The following is an 8,798-nucleotide window of genomic DNA, read 5'->3' as shown; positions in this document are numbered from 1 at the left end:
GAAAAAATATATGGGTGCCTTAAGTTCTCCGAGAGTTGCATGAGGTTTCCGTGAATATCCTTAATGTGCCCTGTAAATATTACCAGGTTCTATGAAAAATGTATAGGTTCCCCGGAATCCCAGAACGATATATGAGTTCTCCGTCAGATCCCTGAAAAATGTATCAGTTTCCTGGGTTCCCTAAAAATGTAGGGTTTTCCAGTGAGTTCCCTGCATTTTACGGATTCCCTGAGAGTTCCCTGAAAATGTAAAATGTATTGGTTCACTAGATACCCCGAATTCCCAGAGAGTTCCCTAAAAAAAATGTATAGGTTTCCCAGGTTGCCTGAAAAATTCATGGGTTCCACAGGTTTCCAGAAAAATATATGAGTTCTCAGTGAGTTCTCTGAAAAATTTATGAGTTCCTCAGGTTTCCTTAACACATATATTATGGATTCCCAGGGTTCCCTGAAAAATGTATGGGTTTCTCGTTTTTCTTGCGTCGTGAGTTCCGAGAAAAATGCATGGGTTCCCTGGATTCCCTGAAAAATTTATGTGGGTTCCTCAGACATTTCCTGAAAAATATATGGGATCCCCGGGTTCTTCGTCAGTTCCCGGAAAAATGTATGGGTTCACTAGATTCCCAGAGAGTTTCCTGAAAAATGTATGGATTCCCCGGGTTTCCTGAGAGTTCTCAGAAAAACGTATGGGTTCCACAGGTTCCCAGAAAAATATATCAGTTCCCAGTGAGTTCCTTGAAAACTGTACAGGTTCCCCGAGGTCCCCGTGGGCTCCCTAGGTTCCCCATGAGTATCCCGTTTTCCCGTGGGTTTCCTGTAAGGTCTCCGGGTCTGCCATGGGTTCGTTAGCCAGATTGCTTTAAGTTCCCCGAAACGGATTACCCCTCTTGTAGTTACCTTATCTTATAGAATCAAGACTTTAACAAATCTTTTAATCAATGCACCACCGTTAAAATTTTATTTTGAGAATTTTGTGTTTAAATTCCTGTAGAGTACAAACTATTAGGCAGGCCCATTATGAGTGCGCAGCTTTAATTTTATTAATCAAAGAGACGGGACGAAGAGCGCGATAAGCAGATTATAAGAATTATGGTACTAGGGTGAAAGGAACACCTATTGACACTTTAAGAACTCATGTCAGGACCTATTGACACCCTACTCTATACCATTTGAAATACGGAATTTGAACACTTATCCTTATCGAAAATCATAAATTAATGAAAAAACGACATATTACTTACATTTTAGTAGATACATTAAATAAATTTCTACATTTTGACAAAAGTGTCAATAAGGGTTCCCCGTCGAAGAGGTGTTCATTCGACCCTATAATGTCTTATTTACTCTGAAAAAAGTTTTGTCAAATTAATTTGAAAAGTTTGTCAAAAGGATGTTTTTTCATATAAAATGTGAGAACATTTTTTGCCAAACTGGTAAATAAAATCCTTTTGACAAAATATTAAACACAGCTATTTGGCCGTTTAGCAAAACTATTTTTCACAGAATAAGATTTGTACAAGACGATATTGAGAAAAAAATGCTTCATGCCTTCTTGTCCCCTTGACTTACAAAAATATAAACGATAGACTTATTTTGTGCTATGCACTGAAAAAAAAGTCACGTAAGCAATCAAAAAACAGTTTGGAAAATATTTCTAATAATGAAATTTAGTGATTTTTATTATATGAAATTGATTAAATTCTCTAAAAAGTGTATTAAAATCTCAAAATCGAAAAAAAAAGTTAGCACCCTGTAATTTCCAAGGAGCGATGTGATGCATATTTACTCTTAATGGCATCTACACATTAGAAACAATTTTCGTCAAATAATGCCTTTAAGAAAAATGACGTTTCTGTTCACAATGACCGGGGACATATTCTTAAAAAAAACATCTTTTTTTTTTTTAATTGCATCTGGTGTATAGAAGCCTTAAGACACGATCTCAAGAATTTGTTCATTCCTCGAGAAATACATGTGGGAATTTCGATCTGAAGATCAATTTATCTGGGAGGTCTCTGAAGACCGGAAATCAGTATCCTTTACTGTTTGGCTTATATCTCAATAATAAGACTTTGGACAAATCAAAAAGAAATATTACAAAGATCTGGGTAAAAATCTTAGAAAGTCAAAGTCGCGAAAGAAAAATTCCGAAAACCGAAATCGAACCGAAAACCGAAAAGATCTCGAATACTTAAAAGCGTCATAGCTACTCCCACGATTGGACCTGCGCTTTCTGTAGGCAAAGGGAAATTTTCTGTATTTTGGGAAATTATTTCACACATCCTCTGCTTCGTCCCTTTCAGAAATTTGACTATTCGGAATTTTGGCTTTCGAAATTTTGGCTGCCACCGTATAAATGACATTATAAATAAATTGGATACCTTACCGATATTTTACTGATTAGGATCCAATGCAATCGGGACAGAAATTCCAAAACCTTTCCATTTAATTAAAATTCAACGAAACGATTGAGACATCAAGCCTTCAAAATGGTTTATCTTTGATATTAAAAAAAAATCAAAATTAGAATTTTTCTGTGAGGTGTTGAGTATGCAGAAAATGTTATTTGCTTGGTTGAACTTCAACCAAAATGAAAGAAATCACTGGAGCTGCTTTTACGAACATCCAAAAAATATGATTTTGGAGAAGAAGGAAGGGGATGGAGATAAAAATTAAGAGACATCCTACTTACGGGGAAGGGATCACTAAAACCGCGATATTTCATGTTTTAACTCTAGCCCAATAATAAATTGAAAAACGAGAGAATACCTATAGCCCCTATAGCTCTCTTTTATAGTTCGAGCAACAAAATAAATAAAATTTCAAGAAAGGTCGAATTTACGCTGAGTGAGTGGTTTAAAAATCAATAAAAAATAAACACTTTCCTCCCATTAAAGAAAAATTACTATTAATGAGTGAACACTCAATGAATGATTTCTTCAGTGAAATGCAATTGGTTAAAAAAAGTGATTTCTTTCGCAAAAAAGATCCTTTGTGAAATTTCTGGGCCTTGGTCAAGTCTCTCTTATTAGATTTGCTCTTAATGTAGGTCACTTAAAATTAGTGAGAGTGCCAAAGTTGAAGAGAGAATTTGAATTTTTTGCTTATAAATTTATATTTTATATTCAAAAAGTTATCTCAATGTGTCCTCTCACAGAAAGTTCTTTTATCACATAATCGGATTATTTCGCGTGTTTCATTTTCAACCAAAAAGCTCCGCATTTTGTATGTACATTTTTAATGAGAGAAATTAATTCTAACGCGGTTTAAATGGTAACAAGAAATTCTGTGTCTACCTCTTCTCATAGAATTTAATATTGGGGTTAATGTTCTGGCCATTTATAGTTAGTATTGTTATATAATTATTGTCTTTCTTTTTTTGCGCTTTTATTTAATCTCATGCAAGAAAAGGCGGAATTTAACTTTTGCAACAATACTTGAGCTTTCAAGATTCCATTCAATTGTACTTCTTCAATTTTCTTTTGTTTGTCTTCTCATTTTTGTAATAAAAATAGGTAAAGTTTTTTTTCAGCATATTTTGTTTAGAGATTACGTTTTAAAAACAAAGAATTTCAACAATATTTCGACGGCTCCGACAGCTCATTCCAGATCAAATGCCTTCAAATAACAACATTTTTGGAAAACCACTTGGAGTTAAGAAAGCAAACTCCCATTGTGGTATCTTTATGAAAAACACGAATATGACTATAAATTTTATTAAGCAATTTTGGAGTTTGGTATCAGGGGTAACGTAACGGGGTTATTCCAATGAAAAGTTAACATTTTTTTGCAATTTACTGTTCTCAAGCGCTTCTACACAATCGACTTTACTTTGTCCCGGTTACTGACACGACTGTTTGGTAGTTTTAGAACACGGAGCAAACCATAGGAAAAGGGTGGTGATCCAACACAAAGAACAGTCGAATATGCAGAAGAAATTGAGAACAGTAAAGCGCTAAGAAAAATATAAAAAGGGGCAATTTTTCGCTTGTATATATTTTAGAACTTAACTGTTCTCGAGTGCTTCTGCATTATCGACTTTTCTTTGGCTTCGTTCCTGTCACGACTGTTTGGTGATTTTAAAACATGGAGAGGACTGGAGGTAAAGAGTCGTGACAGGAACCAACACAAAGAAAACTCTATAGTGCAGAAGAATTTGAGAACAGTAAAGCGCTAAGAAAAACTTGAAAAGGGGCAATTTTTCCCCTGTACATTTTTTAGCACTTTACTGTTCTCGAGTGCTTCTCCATTATCGACTTTTCTTTATGTGGTGATTCCTGTCACAAATGTTTGGTGGTTTTAGAACACGGCAAGGACTGGGGAAAACAGTCGAAACAGGAACCAACACCAAAAAAAGTCGAGAATGAAGAAGCAGTTGAGAACAGTCCTGCGACTAAAAGAATTCCCAAGATAAAGATTTCCTCTTTTCATTTTTCATTGGAATATCAGCATTAGTTTTATCAATTCTGAAGGTCAAACGGTAAAAGATATTGATTTTATATCTCCAAGAGATGCCCCATATCTTATTTTTAGCTTATATCAATTTTATATTGAATTTTAAAACCAGTTTGCAAATGTTTGGAAGAGTATATCTCAGAAAATATTTCGTTCATATACGTCTAACTTTGATTTTTTTAAATTAATTGATTAAAACAATATGATAATTTATTTTTCTTATGAACATTTATGAAATAATATAGCCAAATTATATAAAAATATCTGTTTAAGTATCCTGCGAAGCTACTTTGCCTTTATTTTTATAATTTAATTTAATTTTAAAGTATTATCTGGAAGTAAATAAATAATTTAACTTCATAAAATGGTTTTACTCCCATGGTGTTTCCTAATTAGCCATAGAATGGGATTTAATAACATGTTGATAATTTTCGATCTACAAGTAATAAAATATTAAATCGCATTAAATATGTTATTCACATCGCGTTCTCTAATTGGCTGTGCTAAAAGCATTTACAGCTTTAACCAATAAAAACTCACGATGAGACTTTAAATACTTTATGGGATTTACATGTGGATAATGCTTAATGTTTTACACCTCGTGAAAAAATTGAAAATAAACCTACGCTCCGGTAAAATCTGTGATAAGCCTAGAAAAGCTTATAATACCTGAGCTTCTTTTTAGGGAGTTTCGGAATATTTGTAATCAGAGGTGTTCGCAACTGAGAAAAAATAGGAAAAACCGCGTCGGGAAAATTCATCTCAAATTGACTCGATACAATTTTTTATATCCAAAATGTAGCTCAAAATTGATTTCGTACACATTCTGAATTTTATAAAAGCTCTCCGAGTTAAATCAACAATAGAAAAAAAGTTCGTCGAAATTGTTTTATAACTACTGAAGATAAAGAGGTGTCTTCACATATTGGGATCAAATTTTTGTCAAAAGTTGCTTTTTTGAAAGAAATACACTGCTCTAGGTGGGAACATCATAATTCTTTCAAAGAAAATCAGTCTGACGAAAATTGCTCCCAATGTATAGAGGGCCTAATAAAAAACTGAGTAGCGTTATCGAATTACTATTGGAAATGCCTTGCGGGTCTTATTCCCAACTACAACATACCGGAGTGTCATCGAAAATCGTAAATGAGGTTTTCGAAATGTCAACCAGAAAATTTCAAAAACAAATTATTTTGTCCTCAAAACTCCTAACTCTGATTAGTTACGATGTTCTGGTTCTGAAGACCTGTAACATTTCACGAGACCTTTCTTTTGCTTCTTGAATGATCAAATGAAGTATCATTTGATCATTCTAACATCTCAGGTGAGCGGAGGGCGGATGTCTGAAGGAACAAGAAAAAAATCTACGCCGTATATTTATACTTCAGATCTAATACGGATTTCAGAGTGGTAGTTTAAATGATTTTTTTTAATATCTCAAAATCTTAAATAGTAAACAGCAATATTGCTTTTTGAAAATTTAATGAATAAATTGCCCTTCCAATTCTAAGTTAAAGTTTTCATAAAAATTTCGATTTGATAAGAAACTACAGAAGTTAAGTCTAAGTCTTAAACCTGAAGAAAGTCCGTATCAAGCTTAATGTTATGGCCTAACTGATATAACTTTACAATAAGCAATATTTTTGAAGAAATCTTAACTTAGTATTGTATTGCTTACATTTAACATTTCATTTTAATATTTACCATTTGAAAATTTAGTGCAATTGCTTGTTGATTAAAGGATATAGACCTTTAAGCGGTTGTTAGAGGTTTAGAGTAGACTAGAGGTTTAGCGCAGTTCCCGAAGGTCTCAAAATCCTAAATAGCAATTAATTTTATTGGTTTTTCAAAATGTAATTAATTATTTGTTCTTAATAATCCAATCTTAAGTCCAAATTTTGCAAAACTCTTTAATGATAAGAATCTAAAGATGTAAAGTCATATGGTTAAAGGCCTCGACAGACCTGAGGATTAGCCGACAGGTGGCTTAGCGTAATTTTATTCGAAATAATTATTAAACTACATTTCTATAATTTTCCACTAAGTTGTATCTCGGCTTAAGTCGTAAATGTGTCTAGAGGGCATAATGTCCTGGACACACTTACGACTAAAGTCCAGAGACGATTAAGCTCGTTCATAGCCAAGTCAGTTCCTGACACATTACAAATGAGGCTTAGCCTTCACTGGTATCCACAAAACATAACTTTCGTGGGTTTTTATGCAGATATTTCAACTGAAATGCACTATAGTAGTCCATTGAAAATGAAACTACTTTTCAATTTACTTCACAATTCACGCATAACAACAAGAATTATTCACTAGAATCGCCTAAATTGGCTTAAGTCGCGAGTTAGCTTCCACTTCACAAATAATTGTAATTAACAATAATTATTGCACGTATACTGAGACATGAATTTACAAATAGTTTCATTTTCAGAAGAGTATTAGTGCAATTCAGTGGAAATATCTGCATAAAAACCCACGAAAGTTATGTTTTATGAGTACCAGAAAATGTTAAGCCTCGTTCGTGGTGTGTCAGGAACTGACTTGGCTATGAACGAGCTTAGTCGTCTCTGGACTTTAGTCGTAAGTGTGTCTAGGGCATAAGGCTTAGGTCTGAAATCCGAGGGCTAAATGTCTAATGTAAAGACCGCTTCACAATACCGAAATTTGAACCCAATCTGAGTCAAAAAAAATTATGGAGATATGGTAGCTTCTCGTTCAATCGGCTCTTTTTCAATAGGGTGCAAAATTTTGTTGACAATTTTCACGTTTAATTGTGAAGCAAATTTGCTCAAATTCGGCTGTAGTTCCTCTTATTTTATCATGATTCTTTACAATTAAAAACTTTTTGTGGAATTTACAATTATTTTGACGCCCAAATCTATCGATAATTTGGATGACATTTTGCCCCATATGCCCGATTGAGAGAGAGTCTACTGTATTCCAAAACGTTCCTAGGGATTTGGGTGAATCTGACATAATTATTCATCTGTTGTCCTATGTGTGACGTTTTTTGAAAGCATCAAGTCAATATCCCTTTTTGTTCTTTCTGTAGAACGTCTAGAACCAATTGTACTATTGTCAAAATTAAAGAAATTGACCGGAAAAATGAGGTTTTTAGTTAGCATAACATATTTTGTGCTCAATATGTTAACATGTATTCATACTTCATAAAAGTTGGGTCCGTTCGAACGAGGGTAGGTTTTACTTCCTATCACAGAGGCTGACATATTGGGTTATTTAAAAGCGTTATGAATACCAGATAAATGTGAATCGGAACTTCAGAATAATAATACGGAAAGGATAAGAAGAATATTTTGCTAAGGCGAAAGTGAAACGACGAAATTAAGTTTCTTTTCTTCAAATCATTAGCTTTTTTTTAATTTCTCTTGAGTGTGTTAATAAGGATCTGTGAAAAGTTTTTCAGGTCAGGATGAACTTTTTGGCTAAGAACTGTAGTAGATAATATGCAGTGATGGGATGTTCAATGTTTTGTGGTGAGTGCCAAGATAAATTTTCATTATTCATGGCTTAAATTTTAGACCTTATTATAGTAAATACCTCTTAAAATTCTTTTTTGATGTCCGGCGACTTCTGGTCGCCATAAAAAGCAATTCTCGTACAAAAGGAAGAGGATTTCATTGTCGATTTGTTGGTAGGTTTCACTCAAATGAACATAAATTTGATAATGAGTTATTACATTGAAAAGGTGTGAAGTGATTCAGTGTAGGTACTAATATAAACGCTCGAAAATCATTTAATTCTACTTGAGGGAAAGTTATTTTATTATAAAAAGTTCAATTAATTTTTAATTCGAATGTTCGTTCTGTATTCTTCTAAGTTCCAACCGATAATCTTATTTTTAAAATAAGTCTCATGACCTAACTGTGTCTTTTTTGATTAATCTTAAAAATAAATGGAAAAAAATCTCAAGACTTCCTAAAATATGCAAAACAAATATTTAATTTATTTTGTCGAACAATAATAATCCCCTGTAGATGATGAACCAGTCGAAAATCTAACTCTGGATTTCGACCATTCCCCAAGTAAACTTTTAAAAAAAAATATCATGTAAATACCATAAAGAATTATTCAACCCATTTACAACTACAGGGTAGCTGAAAAAAATTGCAATAAGCTTCAGAGTGCTGAACTTTCAAAACACCGGTGGCAGTGGATTAAAATCTTGCATACTGATAATTCATTATACTGGTTAAAAGCTTACAAAAGCTGCAAAAAAGCAATTTCTAAAATATTTGATGGACTTTCACACATGACAATTTAATTTCGCTATATTTTGCTGGAAAGGTATAATTACGATAATTCGTTAGAACTCTTTAA

The sequence above is a fragment of the Phlebotomus papatasi genome, chromosome 1 (genome assembly GCF_024763615.1).
Source record: "Phlebotomus papatasi isolate M1 chromosome 1, Ppap_2.1, whole genome shotgun sequence".
In the NCBI taxonomy this organism is placed as follows: domain Eukaryota; kingdom Metazoa; phylum Arthropoda; class Insecta; order Diptera; family Psychodidae; genus Phlebotomus; species Phlebotomus papatasi.
This window is presented reverse-complemented; position numbering follows the sequence as displayed.